Below are 23,282 nucleotides of genomic sequence, written 5' to 3' on the forward strand. Positions count from 1 at the left end.
AAATATACAGATTTATTTTTTAGCTTATAGCCCTTAATTACAAATGATTGGCTTATCTAAATCCAAACTATTTATATAAAATTAAGGCAATTATATTAATAAATAAAGTACTATAACTTAATTGACTCAATTGACCTTTATTTTTGCTATCGTATGGACTTAATTAATATTTATATTTTCAGTAAAAATATAAAATATACCTCAACATTTTTCAGTGTCCATAAAAAAAGCTCAGATTTCATGAATTTCTGTTCACTGGTTCTTGTGATTTGACTAATCTAGTTTTCCATTATACAATTTCTTTATTAATTCTGTAAATATTTATCAAGAATCCACATCCTAGGTTGTATTTTACTGCTCATAATTCAGTATTGGGAATATATGCTAATCTAAACTTTACATAAATTCATTATTTCAATGGTAAATATATACTCATTTATACACTTAATGCTTGATATAGTATTTACCAATCACAGTTCTTAAATTTGTCATACACGAATATTTCAACATCAAGACACTTCTCTTGAGGCTTATATGATTATGTAAAGATTCTGAAATACATACATAGGGATTGAATTCCTTCAAAGCACATAAAAATTAAGGCAGGAGATTTGAAATTCAAATAATTGCTGTTAAGTAATATGTAAAATTATTTTCCACAACTACAACCCAGTGTTAGACTATCCCTCAATGAAGATATTACACTATTTTCCTTATCTTAATCAGTCCTGATTAATTTCCAAAAATATTAGTGATTAGCTTTCTATATTGTTCCCTGGTAATTTTCGGATACAATGTTAACTTTTATTCCATTTTTTTCTGCTATCTTCTTGGACTTTATAGGTTAGTTTCTTACCAGGTCACACATATAATGATCTTTAAAGTTCATAATTATATTATTCATTGTTTTTTTGCATAGTATCTTGCTTAGTGTATTGATTGTATCAATAATTTTAAAATTTTTATTTATTTTTATATGCATTGGTGTGTTTGCCTTCATATGTGTGTGTGTGTGTGTATTTATGTGAGGATGTTGTGTTTCCTGAAAATGGAGTCACACATTGTTGTGGGAGCGGGACTGCATTCCTGCCACCCAGCTCCCTGAGAAAGCTTGGGAAAGAATAGAGCAAAGCATGTTTTCTTCGTAGCCGCAATTTCTTGGGTCTGCTCTGCTTGGTAGAAACAAGCAAGTGCTTTCATCTAAGAGAGGCTTCCTGACTCAGCTTTAGCTGCAAACCTTGTAGCTCTTTTAAGAGGTTCTGCCATGAAACACATAAATGGTGTTGATGAAAAGTTGAACACATGCTTTTTGGTTTTCATCCATACCAGGAAAAAAGCTGGCTGTTTTAAAATGCTGGCTTTCTAAAAAAAAAAGGGCCTTCTTGCCAGGGAAAACTCTGACTCTTTCAAGCAGGCAGTCCGGATTATGGAGCTATGGATACATTGTTCCAGCTAGCTTCCTGGCAAGAAAACGCCATAGGAGCTTTTGACTGTTGTTTATGGACACAGCATTGCAGCTTGCTTGCTGGCAGGGACTTTAAAATGCCACAGAGTTGTGCAATAAAAATGGCTCCAGCAGTACCTCTGCCATGAGGCTAGAAAACTGAGGAATAGGCTGGATCCAGCCGTCAAAGCCACGGCTTTAGTCCTACTGATATTGCTTGGTAAATTAAAGACTCATGTGGTCACAAAAAGAGAGATATACAGTAAAGAGAGATTCAAAGACAAAGAAAACCTTTAAATGTTTTACAGTGTGTTTCAAAATATATGCAGGCTAAAAGTTAAAGTTCTTTAAAGTAAAAAAAGGAAGAAAGTAAGTAGTTGGGTGTGGTAGTATACACCTGTAATCCCAACACTTGGGAGGCAGAGGGAGATTGACCTCTGTGACTTCAAAGTGTGGTAACACATGCCTTTAATCCCAATGCCTGGAAGGCAGAAACAGAAGGATCTCTGAGAGTTCAAGGACAGCCTGTTTGACAGAGTTATCCCAGGTCAAAGATATACAGAGAACCTGTCTCAAAAAGCAAAAAATAAAAGTAAAAGTAAACAAAATAGAGGTTAAAATAAAGCCTCACAAAGATGGAAAATACAATGAGAATCTTGATACTATATGCTATTATGCTCTGTTTGAATTGTTTGTATGCTGAGGAAGGAGCAGCAGATGCTAAAAGATATTTGTTTATAAATCTGCTGAACTAATACAACATAGATGTGTGGACAACACCTTGACTTTAAAATTCGGATCTAAGGATAAGATACTTTGGAAAAGAGTTTCTTCTCTTGTTTTCAAAGAGAATGAGACTCTATGGATTGCTCCGATCCCAATATGGTATGATAGACCATGCCCTCCTGAAAGGTTGCTGTAAACACCCTCAAAAAATTGCTTCACACAACTGCCAACTGAGATGAAACTAGCAGACAGGTTATCCCATAAAAGACCTGAATAATAGCACCCCCATTCAGCAGGAAGCAGTTTGAAGAGAAATAACTGTGCCCATGTTCCCATATATGGTTTATAAATGTTCTTTTACATTTAAAGGGGGAGATGACATAGATGTGAATAAATTTGCCTTGATATGAATCTTGGCTTACTGATATAAATTTAAGGTCAAATTTGTTATATGTATATGTATTTGTGATCTTGATTAAGGTATTGTGATTGTGTAGTTCATGTAAAAATGTAATGTATATAGGTTGTTAATAGATAATCATCTATAATAGTCAAGTTTGTAGTCATCTTAGTTAGATTTTCTAGATGTGCATAGATATATTTCAGATAGGCATTCCTCATATCTTTTAAAGACTACAGATAATGGCATTAATGTTTTAATAACTTAGGGTTTTTCATGACAATGAAACATGTCTGCTCCTGGCAGCACCAATCTACTTCAAGAAGAAAGAAGATGGGCATCGAAGAGGCACCTTATGGAGTTTGATAGCCATTTGGGCAAGAAACTGCTCTTGCCTGGACTATTGTATAAACTGGACACAGAGAACCTGCAGAGAGAGGACTACTAAACTTGCCTAAAGTGAGATGATCTTTCAGGGTTCCTGATTCATGAAAGAGTCTGTGAGACATTCTGCAGGACAGAGCAGATAGTGACTGAACTGCCCTTGAAATTTCCTGCTTCATGGAAATATCTCTGGATACTGTGGACCTGTAGGCCGAAGATGGATGCCCCAACAGTACAGAGGAACTTTGACTGTCCAGGCAGCGAGATGTCTCTGTGATTTCTAGAGTTTTGTAAGTTGCTTACTTCTCATTTACTTGGGTAATATTATATCCTTCTGGAGTCTTTGATGGAGTTGATGAATAAATAGATAGTTATAGTTTTCCTTAGTTATGACAAAGATAAAATAGATGTAAATATTATAACTGTAATTCTTACTTGATAACTGTTTTGTTATATGTAATTTTGCTATGTTAAGTTAAAGCCTTCCTTTTTTGTTTAAACAGAAAAAGGGGAATTGATGGAGGAAGGTCATTGATTAATTAATAAAGAAACTGCTTGGCCTCATAGGTTAGAACATAGGTGGGTGGAGTAAACATAACAGAATGCTGGGAGGAAGATGAAGTGAGCTAAGATGCCATTTCCTCTCCTCTCTGGGGCAGACGCGATGCCACTCTTCTCCAGAGCAGATGCGATGAAGCTCCGACCCAGGATGAATGTAGGCTAGAATCTTCCTGGTAAGAGCACCTCAAGGTGCCACACACATTAATAGAAATGGGCCAGACAGTGTTTAAAAGAATACAGTTTGTGTGTTGTTATTTTGGGGCATGAGCTAGCCATGCAGCCGGGAGCTGGGTGGCAGGAATACCAGCCCGCAGCTCCCTACTACACTTAGTCAGTCTTCACCACTGTCTCCCATATATGGAGGGATTTGTTTAGTCCCATGGAGGCTCCACAGCTGTCTTTCATTTTCATTCAGTTACCTGTAGATTTCTCCATCATGATCTTAACCTCACTTGCTCATATATTCTCTGCTCCCTCTCTTCCATTAGATTCCAGGAACTCAGCCTGGTGCCTGGTTATGGGTCTCTGCATCTGGTTATGTCAGTTTCTAGAGGTAGGCTCTATGATAGTAGTTGTGGTATTCACCAATCTGATTATAAGGGGAGACTAATTTTGACAGCTTTTTCACTATTGCTAGGAGTCTTAGATCGTGTCATCCTTGTAGATTCTTTGGAATTTCCCTAGCACCAGGTTTCTTGGACAGACTAAGAGATACATAGTGAGCTTTACATCTCACCCAAACTAAAACTTAAAAGCTTTTGGATTGGTATCATGTATGTGCAGAACTTCAGAAACCAATTGAAGGCATAACAAGGCTGTGGGTCATAGTTGGAAGTACGGTTCATGCTTTTAATTGTAAGACAACTGGAAAGCCATAGGTGCTTAACACTAGTGGAAAATATGGCCATCAGTTGTTACATATACACAACTATTGTAAGCACATTTCCTGCTGTAGTGCACTGTGCCTACATGGTAATATCAGGTTTATAAGTGAATGGTATATATTATGCTCAGCTTTATTATGAATTTAAAATGGTTTCAAAGATCGAATTTTATTTTTAAAATACTTAGACATTCTATAAACATAGATGAAGGAACTTTCAATTTACTTTAATAGTATCAAAGGAGTTTTAAAAAATGGTGTTTTTATTCCATTAAATTTTAGATACTTCTCAGGAAATATTATGTATATGGTAAAAATAGTCATAACTAAGTAGAAAAAATATAAAGGCTAAATATATAGTTAATATTAAAACTGAGGTTGTTTTTTATGCCAAAAATACATGTGTTTTTGCTGAGGCACTGTGAAGAAAGAATGAGTCAAAATATGTAATAAATAAATATTGCAGTAGAAATTGCAAATTATAGGAAGAAGTATAGCTGTTGTCTTATTGTCCTGCAGTAAACATCATCTAGTAAAATGTTTCAATGAGAAAGATATCTTTGATTCTATAAAAAATAGATGTCAAAAGATTAGGTATCTCTATGTTACTTTTTCTTAAAGTGAAGTCTTTGGATTACATCTATAAATATTTTCTCATATTTTTGTGATTATGATATCATTATATTAATTCTCACTTTTATATTCTCACTCCAAACCTTTGCATATATCCATCTTTGGTCTCCTTTACAAAAATAAAGCGGCAGAAGACCATTAAAGTTTTGATAGTTTTTTCAATCTTCTTTTACAGAAGAAAATACTCATTCTATTGTTAGCAAATGAGAAAGTTAAAGTTTGAAATGGACGGTTTCTTGGTAACTCTGGAGCCTGTCCTTGATCTAGTTCTTGTAGACAGGCTTAAAGGCATGTGCCACCAAATATATCTTATTTTACAAAAAATCCCAGTTCTCACTTCCTTCCCTCCTCCCACTGAGTCATCAGGATCAGAACAGATTGACAGCTTACTAAAATCATTAATAGTAAATTTATTATAGCAAAACCTAGAAGTCCCAATATTAAAACACATGGACATTTGGAAGATATTTGAGACTTCAAGCACAACTTACATTTACTGTTTTTGTTACCATTGTTTTGGTCTGAATTTCACTTGAATGATAATTAGCTTTGGAAACAGACTCTCATGTATCCCAGTCTGGGCTAAAATATTATGTACCTCAATATTACCTTGATTACTTGATCCACTTCTCTCTCCTTTTCAAGTGCTGAGATCATACATGTGTTGGATTACAGTGGACATGGCACTCATAATTTTATGCTTTCTAATAAATGCTCTACCAAATATGCTCCACTTTTTGCTCTTCAATATGATGCCAACTTTTTAAGATAGGTGTCACTTTTAGATATGCATTATTTAAAAAGGAATCAACAGAGGCATTTTAAATTGTAACCACAAATAATATGACAGAATTGTTCCTTCTCCAATTATTATAAATCAGATACTAATTTTAATACACAAAAGAACGGATATTAACATTTAAGTGTTTGTAAAATCATTATTTACAATCCACAGTTATTAGAAGTGATTTTCACTAAATTTACTAAATAATCACTAAACTACCATTGATTTGTGCAATTATCTTCCAACCAAAAATATTTTAATGGCAAAATTATCAGGGTTATTTGGTGAATATGAATCCTGATTTTTTTAAAATATGAAGCCAGAAGGTTCTAACTGAAATTCTATTTTTTTAAAAATTAAATATTTGATAATATACCAGAATGACCATGCAAAACACTGGCTTGAATTCTTACTTCTTGGTCTGTAATTGATCTGAAATCTTCTAAATTTACTGGGTTTTATTTAGTTTTGTTTTGTTTATCTAAAATATTTAAATATAAAGATAATATATTAAAGTATTGTCTCAGTGATTAAATGATTTTATTTTGCCATTTTCAAGGAAGTCAGTATATTATAAACTAGATCTGTGCAAGGATGTGTGTTATTAAACTCTCTCATTCCAAGTACACTATAACATAAACTGGCAACTTAAACAAGAAACATTAATTTTCATAAATATTGGAGGCTAAAGATGAGCAGGCCAAAATCAAGGAACCAGTATGTTCAAGGTCTGGTGATTACTTCTTTATGAATGCAGATAGCCTCCTTTTCACTCTGTCCTCATATGGCAGTAAAGAACTTGGAAAGATCAAGGTCTTATTCTGTAAAGAGACTAGTCCTATCATCACATTCTCAGGCTTTAGAATTCACCTCAGCTTAAAGACATCTCAAATTGCTTATCTCCAAACATAAAATGAAGATACATAGTCAGGGAAAGGAATACTTCTAATATTAGCACACCCTTTTTAATACATTTTCTTTGTCAGCAATTTTTAATTATTCTTACTCTAGTCACTGTAAATTCTATCACAGAATTAATCATTTTAAAATATGAATATTTTATGTCTTTTCCATAAACAGTGATCTGGTTTATGTAATCCTCTGTTGAAATGCATAGAAATGGCTATAATATTTGAAAAACAAAATAGTATTTTAGTTGACTAAATAGTATTTTTGGTCAATATTTTATGAGGCCTTGATCCCTCCTAGTTCTTGCTTATAATTCTCAATAACAGACATGACATGAAAAATGCAACTATGAAAAGGCAACAATAGAGTAACTCAAAAACCTGACAAAATGACATCATCAGTTGACATGCCAAATAAGAAGAGGGAAATATCACAATGTCACAAATAATTGCTCTTGATAGAGGAAAAATATGTTTCCTCTAGTCATCGACTCCTATATAATTTGTGTGATCAAAAGGGATAAATCCCTGGGCACATGTCTGTTTAACAATGCTAAAGTAATTCAGTAGGTTGTTCACAAATTGTGGGGACGGTTGTAAATTTGTTCCAGCTTGACTGGAAATCAGAGAGTTTGAGATTATTGCTCCCTCAAAGTTGTTGACAACATTTGTGGCTACAAATCAGAGATTCTGACCTACTGTGTAGTTTGGGTATAGAGGTGGATCTGATCCAGAATTCGTGTCTATTTTATATATCATGGTAATGAAGTCTGTGTTCTCCCTCTCCCCTTTTGGAGTAAAATCCATACGTATGTGAAAAATAAATGAGGCAGATTCAATATTTACTGAATGTCCCTCCTGATGCTGTTTTGTGTTTCTGTCTCTTTTTTCTTCCATGTCTCTGTTCCTTTTGCTTAATAATTTTAATCCTCCCACTCCTACCCTGGAATATATGGGTTTTGTTAAAGATGGTTTTCAACAACAAATATGGATATCTAGCTGGAGTGTAGATGCAATGCTCATGCATTAAGTTCTGCAAACAAACGTAGCTTATACAAGCACAACAAATCCTCACTACGGAAAGTGCTTCGAATTAGACACACTGAGATGAGAAGTAACTAGTATTTATGGTCTTGTTCTGTTACTGGCCTTTTTTTTTTTCTTTTCAGGGAACAAGATATTGTAGCATTTTATCCTAGTGGGTCATGTAGACTTCTGAATTTGAAAACCCAGGTATGCTACTCTCTGAGGTTCCCGAGATGCAATGCAACTGAGCCTGGAGGAAATGAGATTCCATCTACTCATAGATAATATCCTCTGCTATAAAGAAATGACTGCTTTGTCCTTAAGTCTAAATTTTTACTCTCTACATTTCTGTCAGTTTTAAAGTTGGCACATGGTACTTTTGTTAGAACTCATTGACCAGATCCAAAAATATAGTAGAAATTTCAAGAATTTTCATTGTATAGTTGCACTTTTATTTTTAAATTCTTGATTAGATAAAGTATAAAATGCAAAACAAAAAATCATTCTAAATTTGATAGGAAAGTTGGTTATTTTAAAATAAGGTTTGAGAGATATCTATTGTCCCTATTTAATAAAATGGTTATTATTGACTGCTCTAAACTACAAGTATTCTAAATAAAATAATTATTTTCCAAGTATCATCAGATCAACATTAAGAGATAGTAAACACTTAAATAGAGTGAAAACAAAATAACCTTTTAATTTTCCTGAAGGCAATGATTTCAAGTTTTAATAGAATTAGTATTTTATTTGTTCAATTCAAATGACATTTATTCTTTGTAATCATTTGGCTAATGATACACTAAGCATATTATATATTCAAAGCATAGATCATGTATTTGAATTGGAACAAATGCAAAAGGTCAACTAAGACTAAATATATAGTAGATGACTAAGCGTTTACACAGAGTATATAGTAGATACTTTTTATTTTATGGTATTATGTGTAAGTATTTGATAAATATTACGGTTTCTAAATACATAGCTGAAAATATACCTTTGTAAATAGAACTGATTTCAAAAAGTATATGCCTGTAAATACACACAGAACTTTAAACTATATATTGCTTTCAGGGTATTTTAGGGAGAGGCAGTATAGGTTTTTTGAGATGTTAAAGAAAGTGTTAAGGATTTTGTAAGAAATTCCAAATAGAGCTTATCATACACCTTATTTGCTTTTGACATTTGAAAATAGAGAAAAATCTTTCTTCTTAGAATTTTTGTACTTGTCAATATCAATTTATGAGTAGGTTTCTAATTAATACATATCATTATTTTTTCAAAAAGAAAATAAATGTTTCAAATATATTTAAAATGTAAACACAACAGAACTGATGAAATTAGCATGAAAGAAAAACATTCAAAAAAAGAAAAAGAAAGAAACAGACCAATCCCTATACTTTATCCAAAATAACTACATGTTATTTTTATTTTATTTGGTAGTTTTAAATTCTTGAGATATCAAAACACCTTTGTATAAAGACAATATAGGAAGATTTTCCACTAAATCTGAAACTTAAAATTTGCTTGAGATGTGACTTTTCCCCTTAAGAGCAAAACAGGAAGCAGCACATGCATGGGCTGTTGGTGCTATGCCATGGTTTAGAAACCTAAACTGCCAAAACACAGTATTACATAATGACTTGGGTTTCAAATTCTCTATACAGAAGTCAAAATTATCTTTCAAATTTTTAGAGGTATGTTGTTTGAATTCTCATACTTTAATTATCCACATCTACATTATTATTTTCTTACTACGTATACTGCAACATTTCTTTCTCTGCCTGATATCAGAGTCTGAGTGTCACACATGAGTGTACTATAATCTGGGCTTGAAATTAAACAGCTTCTTTTACTAGGGTCAGCACAACATTTAATGATTACTATGCACAGGACACACAGGCCAGAATTTGTTAGTTTTAGAACTATGTTCTACTAGATATGATGGTTCCTTTTTTTGTGTATACAACAAACAGCAACTTATATTTAAATGGGAATATAACACAATACCCTGCCAATAAAAATATAGATGTATATGTCCTCTAATCTATCATAGATTCATCCCTCATCTTCCACAATGCAAATTTCTTACCAGACTGCTATCTTATTGTCTCATTCTGTATAACTCTGTACAATGTATAGATGCGTCTATATAATCTATTACATAGTCATAAGATGAAAATGCAGTTATTGGTACTATCACATGTAAATACAAACATTCAATTATCAATCGCAGGCAGAACTTTTTTTCTCCAAACCAATGATCACACACCATACACCTGAAAACTCACTATTTTTTTCTTTTAATCATGTACAGTACTAAATACAAAAGCTAAAATTAAGGATACTACCTTGCTGGTCTTGGCATGTGTCCTAATGCCATCTAAATCACTTACAGATCTTTTAAATTATTTTGATTGTGATTGCTGGCATTAATTGTCAACTTGAAATTTATAAACATCCTTGAAGCTGGGCCCTTGGAAATGCCTACTGAGAATTGTTTTGATTATGTTAACTGATGAGGGAAGATTTATTTTAATTGTGGATGGGGTTATTCCCTAGGCAAGGAATCAAAATTACATAGAAAAAGAACAGATGAGCACTAGCATACATGTATTTGCTGTCCCCATTTTTTGGTGAAAGTTATGTTATCTGCTGCTTCAAGTTCTCATGGCCTTGATTTCCTCATCATGAGATAGATTGTGCCATGAAGGATAAGAAACCCTTCCTATCTTCTTAAGTTGCCTTTTTCTGAGTATTCATCACAGCAACACAAAATGAAACTAAGAAAGACAATGCATAACGATGCTATGAACAGTTTTCTGTAGGCTTATTTTCCACCTTAAGTTATTATTCATCAATGGTAATACTTCAATAATATAATCAAAGGGTTGTATAATAATGACATGCTCAGATTTATATGAAACTGTCAAATTGTTTTCTATAATGGCTGTAGCATTTTTATTCCCATCATTAGCGTATGAGTTACTAATTGTCTTGTAGCTCATCAGAATTCTCTATTATTTTTAACATAGAAATTCAGAAAGGCATTCTTAATATATTTTCACGTGCCTATTTGACAAAACAATCATTCCTATGTTTTGTTGATTTTTAAACTGAGTTAATTTTGACTATCTTTGTTTGGCTTGCTAAGAACTCTGAGATTTCTGTATCTATTTCATATACTATATTTGGTGAATAAACACATTATTTTACTAGTTTTGAACTTCTCTTATAATTTATTTTATATGTATATTTACGGAAAGGTATACACATATTAGTCTTGAGGATGTTCAACTTAATGATTTATTCTTCTTTTAGAACATGTACACAGATTAAAACCAAAGAACTCATTGCTTAGAAGTACAGCCCAAATTTTCCCTAAATTTTCATATTGTTAAATTTATACTCAATTCAATTAAACATTTAGTTAATTTTTTGATATCTGAAACCTCAGTATATTTGTTTTGTTCTATCATTTTTCAATGTGTTGGGGGTAGGTTTTTATGCTCAACTGCTGCAGTTTCATTTGTTGAAGAGAGGTTTTGGTTTCTCTAAGAAGTTTCTCATAAACTTGTTTGAGAAGTCAATTGAACATATTTTCAAAAATCCATTTCTAAGCCCCTGGCTTTCTTTCAATGATTTTATGTTGGTATCTGTATCAATGCCACATTCTTTTGCTATCTGTTGTTGCACAATAAGGCTCGGTATTTTGTGTAATGATTATTTGCAACTTATTTGTCTTTGACAAGATTGTTTTTACTCTTATTTAACCTGTACAGTTTGGTGTAAATTTTAGAATAAAATTGTGTGCATTTAAAAATGGTTCTTATATCAAACATGGGGATGAAATTGAAAGTATTTGATCAGAATTACAGATCAGTTTGGGAATAATTGCCATACTATTCCAAGATTTTTTTAAAATGTGGCATTTTTTTTGTTATTTAAGTCATTCTGTATTACTTGCATTAGCATTAAATAATTGTGAACATGTTTTCTTATAACTATAGTAAGGAAATTTATATTATTTTGTGTGATTATAAACGGTATAGTATAATTTCAGCATAATATAATTGATATTTGCACATTTACATAGTGGACACACATCTTGCCAGCCTTATTTGATAGTTTGGAACATTTTAGAGATTTATTTGGTTCATTCTTTTCAGTTTTCTGTATATGAAATGATCATATCAAGAAAAATAAATATGATACCTACTAACTAGGAAAGAAGAGAAAAACTGTCAATTTGCAATAGATTAAATTGTCTCATTGCTCTATCTCAGAGCATGCACAACAGTCCACAATTTTGAAGACAGAGAAAAAGTGGATGTCATTCTTTCTTTGTTTACTTTTCACCATTTTTTGCTAACACACTAAATTTTTATTTTAGCAAATGTCCTTACTTCTATTGTTACAATTTAAAATTGTCAATACATTTCTTTTATACTTTCCATAGGCTTTATAAATATTTTTCACTTAATATTTACCATGAAATGGGCAATAAAAATCTATAAGAAATAACTAATAAAATATTGTTCTGGAACAAAACATGGCATTAAAAAAAGAACAGAATGATATATGTATCATTTAATATGTCCATTGTTAGTGAACTCTAACTTCTGATATTTTGAGGCTTTATTCCCTGGCAGGCATACATTTGGAAATATATATTTGTAAAGATTCTGACATGATGTTAAATAATCATATTTTAATGCATTTTCATATGCCTACTGACTCATTTATAAATTACAAATACTAAAATATCTTGACATACTGTAGTAATTGAAGAATGTATTATTTACTTTTTCTCTCTTAGGCATTTAATTGTCTATAATTTGTATATTTAATGAGACAAATAATTAACTTTTAATTGGCAGCAGGCATATATTGATAAAATCATGTGCTTATAAAATCTGAGCAATTCTTTAAAGCTAGAAGCATTTACATTTATGTATGCCTTCAAATTTAAATATATGTAAGGCTTTTATAACTGTTATTGAACCATGACCTAGATAGTTTTTATTCCTATTTTATGTTAACAAATAAGGGCATATGTGTTTTCCTCATCATTTCTTGTGTATCTCAGACTAAAATGTGTGAAGGCATGGTCATACATTTTATTTTTTATCTTTTATTTATTTATTTATTTATTTATTTATTTGTTTGTTTTTCGAGACAGGGTTTCTCTGTGGGTTTTGGAGCCTGTCCTGGAACTAGCTCTTGTAGACCAGGCTGGTCTCGAACTCACAGAGATCCGCCTGCCTCTGCCTCCCAAGTGCTGGGATTAAAGGCGTGCGCCACCACCGCCGGCATGGTCATACATTTTAACATCCTAAAGATACTTGCTTTTAGTTATGCATGTATGTGTTTGTCTCTGGGTATATGTATGAGTACAGGAACACAAGAGGGAAAAATCCATCAGATCCTCTGTATCTAGTGTGTCAGGCAGTTGTGTAATACCACCATGATACCTGAAACTAAACACAGATCTTTTGGAAGAGTAAAAGGTGCTGAACCACTGGGTCATCTATCCAGACACAGATATTTTCAAAGCTTATAATATGGGATCAGAGAGTAATCTTACAAATATCTTTCATGTATATATAAAACAATTCTAGTCAGTATTTTATATACTCAACACCAGAAAACAAGACAATATAATATACATAAAAATAAGTATAAGTATAAAATAATAGAAGTGTCAAATTGAAAAGTTCAGTTTCTTAATTGAAGTTGTCAACATTTGTTTGTTTGACTCTCTATGTGCATTTTTGTGTATGTGCGTGTGTGTGTGTGTGTGTGTGTGTGTGTGTAGGGGGAGCTCTTGTATAATGGTATACTTGTGGAGACTGGAAAACAATTTCTAGGATTTAGCTCAACCCTTTTCCATTGGGGAATGAACAAGGTTGTTTAGAATGTTTAGTTGCTACACCATTTTTATTGGCCCATGATTATTTGATTCTTTACTGATTTCTTTCATACAACCATCCTCTAATATCTCTATAAAGAGACATGCACAGATGACTATTCCTATTTTATCAATTTGCTTTGTACAGCAGACAGTTGGCTTTAATATTGAATGATTTTGCACTCCCTCCAATAATACATTTGCTAAAACATAATAGACATTTAATATGTTGATGATGAAGGTATACCACTCACTGTAAGGTTACTTCTCATATAATAAGACTGACATATGAAGTATTACATATTGCCTCCACATGTCTTCTTAGTGAGGATACAAGAAAATAGAAATTCAGGATAGGGTTTCTTAGCTGAAAAAAACCTTGAAAGCTTTATTCACCTAAGCGATCTGATTTTGAAATTAAATTAGACTAAAAAAAAAAAAAAAAAAAAAAAAAAAACAGACTGAATACTTTTTCTGAAATTGAGAATTTTCTGTTCTCAATAAGTGCATTTGATCAAATGGAAAATTTATATAATACTATGAGTATGTAGGCTTAATTCCTATGTGATCTTATATATGATATATTAACTGTAAAAAAGTTTCTTTAGTACTGGAACATTAGACATAATACTAGAAAATAGTCTATACCAGTAGTTATCAACCTTTCTAATGCCATATCCTTTTAATAAAGTTCTTCATGTTATGGTGACCCCTCAAGTATAAAATTAGCTTTATTTGTATTATATAACTGTGTTTGTTACTGCTGTGGATCATAATAGAAATACCTGTTTTCTCATGGTTTTAAGTGACACCTGTGAAAGTTCATTTGACTTGCAAAGGGGTCATTAACCATTGGATAAAAACTGATGTTTTTCAACATTATCTCAACATTATCCCTGTTAAGATATGCAATAACAATTTTTGAAAATTCTATGTACTCTGCAAATTACAGGCTGCAACAGGTTCTTCCCTAACAAAGGACCATCTCTCTCTCTGTCTCTCTGTCTGTCTCTGTCTCTGTCTCTGTCTCTCTCTATTTTTCTCTTCCTCTGTAGTCTCCTAACTGTAACCCTCTGAAAGAAATCAAAATCAAAAAGCATATCACATGCTTCCAAAAAACAGTGACATAGGATATATATTATTATTCCAAAGGGAAAGAAAGGGTGCATAGTAAATGCATATTAGACAACAGCAAGACTGAAAAATGGAAAGGTGAACTTCAAATTCTGCATCTACATGCCTGATGTCAAATAGCTCTTCAGATCTCCAACTGTAACATCTTGGAGTCTCCAAAGCAATATGGGCTTCACCTTTACAGCTATATGAAATGACTTCTCTGGGCCTCCATGCCGGAACACCTCTGACACATGCCTGGCCTTATCAGCTTTCCATGGCTATGGAAGGAAATTTTACACCTTTTGTGTATTATTGACTGTAAAATTACTGATTGTAAAATCAGAACCTTGTGGTTGAATCTGCCAGGATCTGCTGCTTGCAGATTCAAATGCAATTTCACCAGCTTTCTGTTTTTGGTGGCTTCCTTGTTAATAATTCTTACTACTTTCAATATTCATTCTATTGTGCCATTTATTTCAATTGCTACATCTATTTTACTTATGGTTCCATTTGCATATATATATATATATATATTATGCACACACAAATATATAAAGTAAAAAATTTATCATAATCTTCTAACCTGTATTATTTTATTGAAGGAATATGGCTACAAAAAGACTATTAACATTAAGAAGTACTACTAAATGTTAATATTAGTTCTTGCTACTTTGTTTTTTGTAACATTTGACACTTTCCAAAGTTTAATTTTCTTATATATTATTCTAGAACTATTTATTCTTTCCTCTAAATTCATGGATGTTTCTATATGTACCTTCAGTGTATAGGGGCCCTTCAATTATCTTCTATCATGATATCTTAGTGGTAATGACTTTATTTAGGTTTTAGAAAATTATTCTATCTGCTTCAATTTGGAAGTATATCTTTGGGGCATTTAGTAAACTTAGTTGGTAGTTAGTTGCTGCCTGCCATTCAGTGTCTGAAATGCATTGATCAAGGCCTTCTCTGTTTTAGAGTTTTATTTTGTTGTGACTTTCTATTGTTGGATTTTTTTTTAGAAATCTATTGTTACCTTGATATGTTGGGCTTTATATAGCACATGATGACTTTCCCCTGCAGATTTCAATATTCTTCTTATTATCATTTATTTATTATTCTATAGTATTACTGTCTTAGCTATAATATTCTGTTATATGTCTTGCTTTGTGTATTTGGTGTTTTACGAAATTTTGTATGTGTAAAGGAATATGTTTCTGGAGATTTAAAAATTTTTCTTCTATGATTTAATTCAACATATTATCTGAGATATTACCCTATTTGCATCTATTTTTAAAAGACATTGCTTTTAAACTTGTTCTTTTAATAATGTATATAAATATCATATATTATGCTATGGTTCCTTAGTTTATATTTGTCATGGTATGAATTTATACTAATTCATGTACTTATCATTGAGTCCTGATGAACTGGCTTCCATTCTTTCTGTCTATTAGTGATAAATTAACCTGATTTCCTTATACTACTTATTGAGCTTTTCACTTCCAAAATTTAATTTTTATTATTATCACAATTTTTTTACCTTTTAAAACTCCTCTTTAATATCCTGTGTTTACATTTATTTTTCCAGTAGTTTGAAAACTTTATGTTAGCCTGTATGTCTGTTCTTTTATTTCAGTGATCATTTTTATAACTATACCTTTGAATTTATTTTCTCCTGTTGTTTTTTTTTTCTAATTTAGTATCTCCAGAATTTAAAATTCTGCAGATAGTAGTGTCTCAAAGAGTCATGTTGTCCTGGTTTTTCATATTACTTGTTTGTACATTTTAAATTGCATAACTGGGAAGGAGTCATTGCTAAAATGTCTTTTTACAATTGTTTCTGTGGAAACATTCATAATGCTCAAGTAGGACTTAGCTATATTTGATTTAAGGTGCACAACTCTGCATAGCTGACAATTTTTATAAGATTCCTTTCACGGGTACAGGTTTCAGGCATGTCTATGAAGGATACTTCATAGTACAGCTAAGAGCAGGATGGTACAGCTCTGTTTCCACTTTGTTTTTCTAAATGGAGATAGATCTCAGAGTGTAAGTTTTTAACCATTGCTCTGGATTCCAAGAGTCCTCTCTCTCTCTCTCTCCCCCTAACCCTCTATTTCCTTCTTTATTCTCTCCCTCTCTCTGAGTCTCATGCACAGTACATGCTTTTACTCTTGCTTTGTTTTCTCTCTTCCAGTTTCACTCACAATCACACGGAAAAGAGTGCTTTCTAGTCAGGAATTAACACTCCAATATGGATTCAGGACACACTCTCTTTCTAACCTATTTTGTGTACAAAATTTATCTCTTTATTCACTAAAAAAATAAATGTCTCAAGAAAAACAATTTTATATGAAGGTTAATTCTCAGGTGAATATCATTATGTACTTTGAAAGAGAATATTGCAGACGCTGTTTTTCAAGATCTACTTAAATATCAGAAAAATACATTCAAAAATTTCAAAAATCAAAATACAATTGAATTATTCCCTATGTTTTAATAAATATTTTGCATAGATACAAGCACATGCACTTGATTACTAACTATTGATATATATATATATCTTAATTTATCTCAATTTTATATATATATATATATATATATATATAACAGTCTTATAGTAGCACTGTCAGCATCACAATGTCATCTCTACTAGGCAGAGTTGTTACTGTGGGGCCCCATCTTCTTCCTGGAAACTTCAAAGATTACTGCAGGAAAAGGATCTGTAAGAAAATCTATTGTTCATCATGGAAGACTTAAATATCATTCAATAAAAAAATACTATATAGACAGAATAAACATGGAGAATGTATTTTTTTCCTAAAGTCTTTCTTCTGTTCCATACCAGATAGCTCCCAATATGAGACAGAAATTCTGAATGTACCTTTTAACAACAAGCTTGGGTTTAGAGAAGTACAGAACCATTGTCCAACCCCAAAACCAACTCTCTCTCTCTCTGAGTACCCTTTGGGTTATTCCCTGCAGGCAACGGTGTTTGATTATAAAAAGAGCAAGTAGGACATCTCTTTATACTCTCTTTAGCTTGTTTCCATGTAATAGAAAACTATTCCTTAATATTGTTTTTGCTATTGTCATGATGTTTTCTTATGAAATTCTGATGCCTGAAACATGCTTCCAATCAATAATTGATCAATTTCTGCATTACCTTGTGCTAAAAGACCTGGCACTCCCATATGGGATCAGATGTGTGTTATGTATATAGGACAAAGTCTATTCCTGATTATGACTTGCACCTGGATGGATAATGAAGTCAAATCTGTATCATCTGGTATAAATTCAGCAGTTTCAATATGCAAGACAACTGTTTCTACATATTGTGAATCAGTAACTATATTGAGAGGTTCTTTAAAATCCCTTAGTACCATAAGAATAACACATAATTCTGCCTTCTGGACAGAATTAAAAGGCTTTGTTTTACCTTAATCATTCTGATTTCTAGCCTGCCTTCCCTTATTTATTTGTATCAGTATAAAATGTATGAGCTTCAGTTTTTAGTGCATCATGCATTCAGGAAAGAATCCAAGATGTTTCTTTAAAGGGATATGTATATCACTTTTGAGACAATTGCTATTAATTTCTCCCCAAAATTAGTACAAGCCCTTTGCCAGGGTTCATTGTCTTCCCATAACATTTTTTTTTATTTCATCAGCAGTAAAAGGCACTATAATCACTGCTGGTTCTATAGGTGCTAATTGATGAAATCTCAATTTATCTTTTATAATTAATTCAGAGACATTTTCCACATAAGTTTTTAATTTTTTATTTGGTTTATATGGTAAAAGGATTCATTCTAAGATAATATCATACCTCAGCATTAATAATCTTGTAGGAGAAATCCTAGAAGGAAATATGACTAGAATACAATTAAGATTTAGATTCACCCTATCCAATGTGCCTTCTGTAATTTATCCTCAACAATCGTCAATTCCTTTTCCACTCCAGTTATTAAATCTCTGGGATTATTTAAATCCTTATCATCATCTTAAGTTTTATTCAGATTATCTATCAGGTCAGGTGTTATTCCAACAGCTGATCATAGACCGGAGATGTCTCCCAATAATCTTTGAAAGTCATTAAGAGTCCACAACCATTCTCTCCTAATTTGTGCCTTTTGTGTTCTAATTTTCTGCAAACCAATTCTGTAACATAAGTAATTAACAAAATCTCCTCTTTGAATCTTTTCAGGAGCAATTTGTTTTTAATCCCCATTTAGGCAAGACTTTCTTTACTTCTTCAAACATCCTTTCTAACGTATCTGTATTTGAATCAGATAACAAAATTTCATTTATGTAATGGTACTTTATAGAGTTAGGAAATTGCTTATGTATTATTTTGAATGTCTGTTTGACAAAGTATTGGCACAGGGTGGTATTATTCAACATTCCCTGTGGGATGATGGTCCATTGATATCTCCTAGTAGCCCTGAATGGCTGGCGACCATTGTCTAAAATATCTCGTAATGTTTCAAAGAAACATAAGCTTTTAGGGGTGCAGGAATTTTAATCTGCATATTTCATTGCTACAGTAGGTCAGGACAACACAAATTCACTGCAATAGTGAATATACATGGCCTCAGTCTTCTTATTTTTCCTTCTGACCCTATGCATTCAACCCATCTTGTGATTGGTTTGAGATAGGGTTCCAATTCCCAGGAACTAAGCATCTACTTTTTGAAGAGGGCAATACAGATGCCAAGATTCTGGAGTAATGATACTTAAACCCACACCCCAAGTCTGGTAAGCCTTTAATAAAAATGCCATTTATACACACTCTTAGCTTTGGTCTTTGATCAATTATAGAAGTCTGCCAGAATATACGTTTCCCATGTCCTGGAGGTTTTGATTCATCTTCCACATTTAACCCATCATTCAGATCAGTATAGTTTTTTACAGTAGGCACTGGATTTTTTTAATTTTCCTGGTGACACATATTCTCCACAGTAATTGGGAATAACTAGACCACGTTTGTCATGAGGGCCTGCAAGGAGCCCCCCATGGCCCTTCTCAATAATATCAGGTTGCTTTTATTTCTTTTGTTGACCTACATTCATTGGTCCAATGTAGGCCTTTGCCAAACCTCCTACATATACCTGAAGGCTGAGTCCTCTTATTCTTGCCATTCCCAGAGGAGACATTATTCCTAGGAATCCCTTGTCTACAGTCCTTTCTCAGATGTCCCATTCTAGCACAATTAAAACATTTGGTATTTTGTTCTCTACTCTTGCCACTGGAAATTGCTACTCCTACCCAAGACTCAGTACATAGTCAAGTGTATCAAAATACATTGTATGCAAGACCCATTCATCCATGGGTGCTGATCTGATCTTTAAAGTCCCAAGGATCCTTTTGTATTCTAAGCTGGCATTCTCATAAGCTAAAGATTCAATTATTATCTATCTAGCTTCTGGTCAGTTACTTCTCTTTGTATAGCCATAGTCTGTCTTTGTAAAAAGTTATTAAAAGGTTCTCTCTGACCCTGTTTAATCCTAAGATATGATTCAACTTTATTTCTTGGTTCCTGAAACCTGTCCTTTAAAGCTGTTGTGCTACATAGAGACAAGGTATGTTCATCATGAAGAGCTTGATCCTGAGGATCAGAGTAAAGTCCTTTGCCAAGAATTTGATCTAGGGAAATATCAAGTCCTTTTGCTTTTTCCTGTTGCTCAAAATTCTAGCTTGTTTCTTAAAATAGCACCTCCAAAGTAACTGTGGTCCACTTTCTAGGACTGCTAGATTAACTGACCCCAGTCCTGTGGGATTGCTTTGTTGCTGGAAGCCAATGCTTTGACCATTTCCCTAACAAAGGATGAATGTAGTCCATAAGCTAGAATTTCTTCTTTAATTTCCTTTAGATCAGTCATACTTATAGGCTCCCATGAATTTTCTTTGACCATTTTAAGGTTCTTGGAGCCAGATACTCTTTCTGATGTTATTACCAGAATGGCAGGCAGAACTCTCAGGATGCTATCCAGAGGATTTTTACATAGTGATGAGGCTAAATTTTGTCTTTGTACATTTTGTCCTTGGTCTTCAAATTTGGTAAGTTCCTCAATCTTTTCAAATCTATTTACCACTGCCTTTTGTAAAGTCTCTTTTGTAAAGTCTGTGCAGTGTTCTGTTCTAATGCCCTCAGTATGGATTCCAAGGTATGAAGTCTGTCCAGTAGAGATAATGGCTCATCCTTAGGCATAATCTTAATATCATACATATTATCTTCCTGGAGAGACATTCTATCAGTCAATCTGTCATACCCCTTCAACAGAGTCCAATTAATGCATTCAACAGTAAGAATTCTCTCAAATAAAGTTTCAGCACCCACTGTCATTGGCTGGGTTTTATGTGCCAAAATGGCTGTATCCTTCTCCATAGTGCTGAATCTTTCTTTTAATAAATCACCATTATTTTGTACCATTTTAAAAAGTACCTCAGTTGACTGAGTTTTGTTAAATTGTTTATATTCTTATTCAGAGTTACAACTTCTTTTTTGAGAAGCTTGGTATCAGTCTGTAAAGACTGCACAATTTCTGAAAGTGCCCCATTCTTAGTCCTATTATCAAACCATATTTTTAAAAAAATACTGAGGAGAAAAATAATCCCCAGAATCAGAAAAAAAAATAGTGATGTAGGAGTGAAATCATTTAAATCTTAAAAACCTCATACATAGTGTAAGTAAAGAGGCTATTGAAACCTTGGACAGTTAGGTTGTCTGATATATTGCCCTGTTAAATTATAAATTTATAATTTATATTTTAAATTATGGATCTTAACTATGACTGAGTTTAAGCTGGAGTAGGTGCAATAACGGTTGCCTGCCAGTAGGTGCTGCAGGCCACCTACAAAACAAACTCAGCAGGTCCTAGTGATGGATGTGGATTTGCGTGACTGGTCTGAATCTGATTTTGGGGTGAAAGGCTAAAAGATATGCTCAGATTAAAAATAGTTATTTAGTAGAAATACAGATTGTGTACTCTGCAGTTGGCCCTGATTTGTTAACAGCCTCACAGGCACAGGAATAACAATATAATAGAGGCACCCAAGAGAGCTTGTGTCCTGTCTCGGTTTCCACAGTGAATGGAGATGGGTCCCAGGCACTAGGGAGAGAGTGCAAAAACTTGAAGCTGTTCCAAAGTATGTAATGAGAAAATATAAAGAACCATGGCTGATCCATAGCAAGAAAAGCTGCTGCATGAGAATGAACTGATGGCTTCATGCACAGGCTGCAGCAGAGGCAGGCTGAGGGAGGATCCATGCTGAGCTGGGTGTGTCCATTCAGAGATGGAGTTTCTATAATCAAATGGTTGGGTGCCAGATGAGTTGGAAGTCTCAAATAATGCCAAACTAGTTCACAATTATGAATGATAAAGCGTTATTCACTTCGGGAAAACTTACAGATCACTGTCCTAGATGACAGTCCTCTGCATGAACAGGAACAGCAACAAAGTCTAGCAGCCAGAAGTGAGAGTTAGAAGCAAAAGAGTGAGCACATGCTTTTCAGCTGCATTTACAATATAAGAGACTATGCCGAAGTGGGTTGGTATCTTAAATGATATAGGTTGAAGGAACAGAAGGTGGTCCCATAGCAACACAACTAATAACTACTCATGTAAAGAGAATAGATTAAGGATATTTTAGCATAAGTATATTCTATTTTCTTTATATGAAGAGAATAGACTCGTAAAAACGATCAAGGAAGATTTCAGCACTGGTGACATGCCAAATCTTGAATATTACGTGGTTATTTTGTGTTAGTCTATGTGCAGGTAAAATTTAGAGTCAGTTTTGTGGCCATGACTAAGAAAAAATATGCCAAAATTAACTCTTTCTTTTCACATTTTAATAAGGAACCTAGATAAAAGATCATATCAAGAAATAATATGTTCCATATTTTTCCACAGAACATATATAGCTTTTCTATTGAAAATATTAGCTTACATGACAAAACTAAGCTAATGACTTAGTCTGAAATTGTTAGAACTAATATCAGGATTTGGGAATGTACTACTATACAAGATTGCTGTTGTCACGATTCGACTTCACAATAGTTTCAACAGGTTTTTTGTGTTTGAACTTGGATTTCCACTGGTGGCGACTTTTTTGGACTCTTACAGAAGCTTTTAGAAGTTTGGTGTAATAAGAATAAATTGGTGCACCTTCTTATTTAGCTTCTCTAGAATCACGAATTATAGGCTCAATGTCCTTTATTTATGGCTAGAATCCACTTATGAGTGAGTACATACAATATACATCTTTTTGGGTCTGGATTACCTCACTCAGGATAGTGTTTTCTATTTCCATCCATTTGCATGCAAAATTCAAGATGACATTGTTTTTTACCACTGAGTAGAACTCTAAAATGTATATGTGCCACACCTTCTTTATCCATTCTTTTATTGAAGGGCACCGAGGTTGTTTCCAGGTTCTGGCTATTACAAAGAATGCTGCTCTGAACATAGTTGAACAAATGCTTTTGTAGTATGATTGGGCAT

This window comes from Chionomys nivalis, chromosome X (genome assembly GCF_950005125.1).
Source record: "Chionomys nivalis chromosome X, mChiNiv1.1, whole genome shotgun sequence".
In the NCBI taxonomy this organism is placed as follows: Eukaryota; Metazoa; Chordata; class Mammalia; order Rodentia; family Cricetidae; genus Chionomys; species Chionomys nivalis.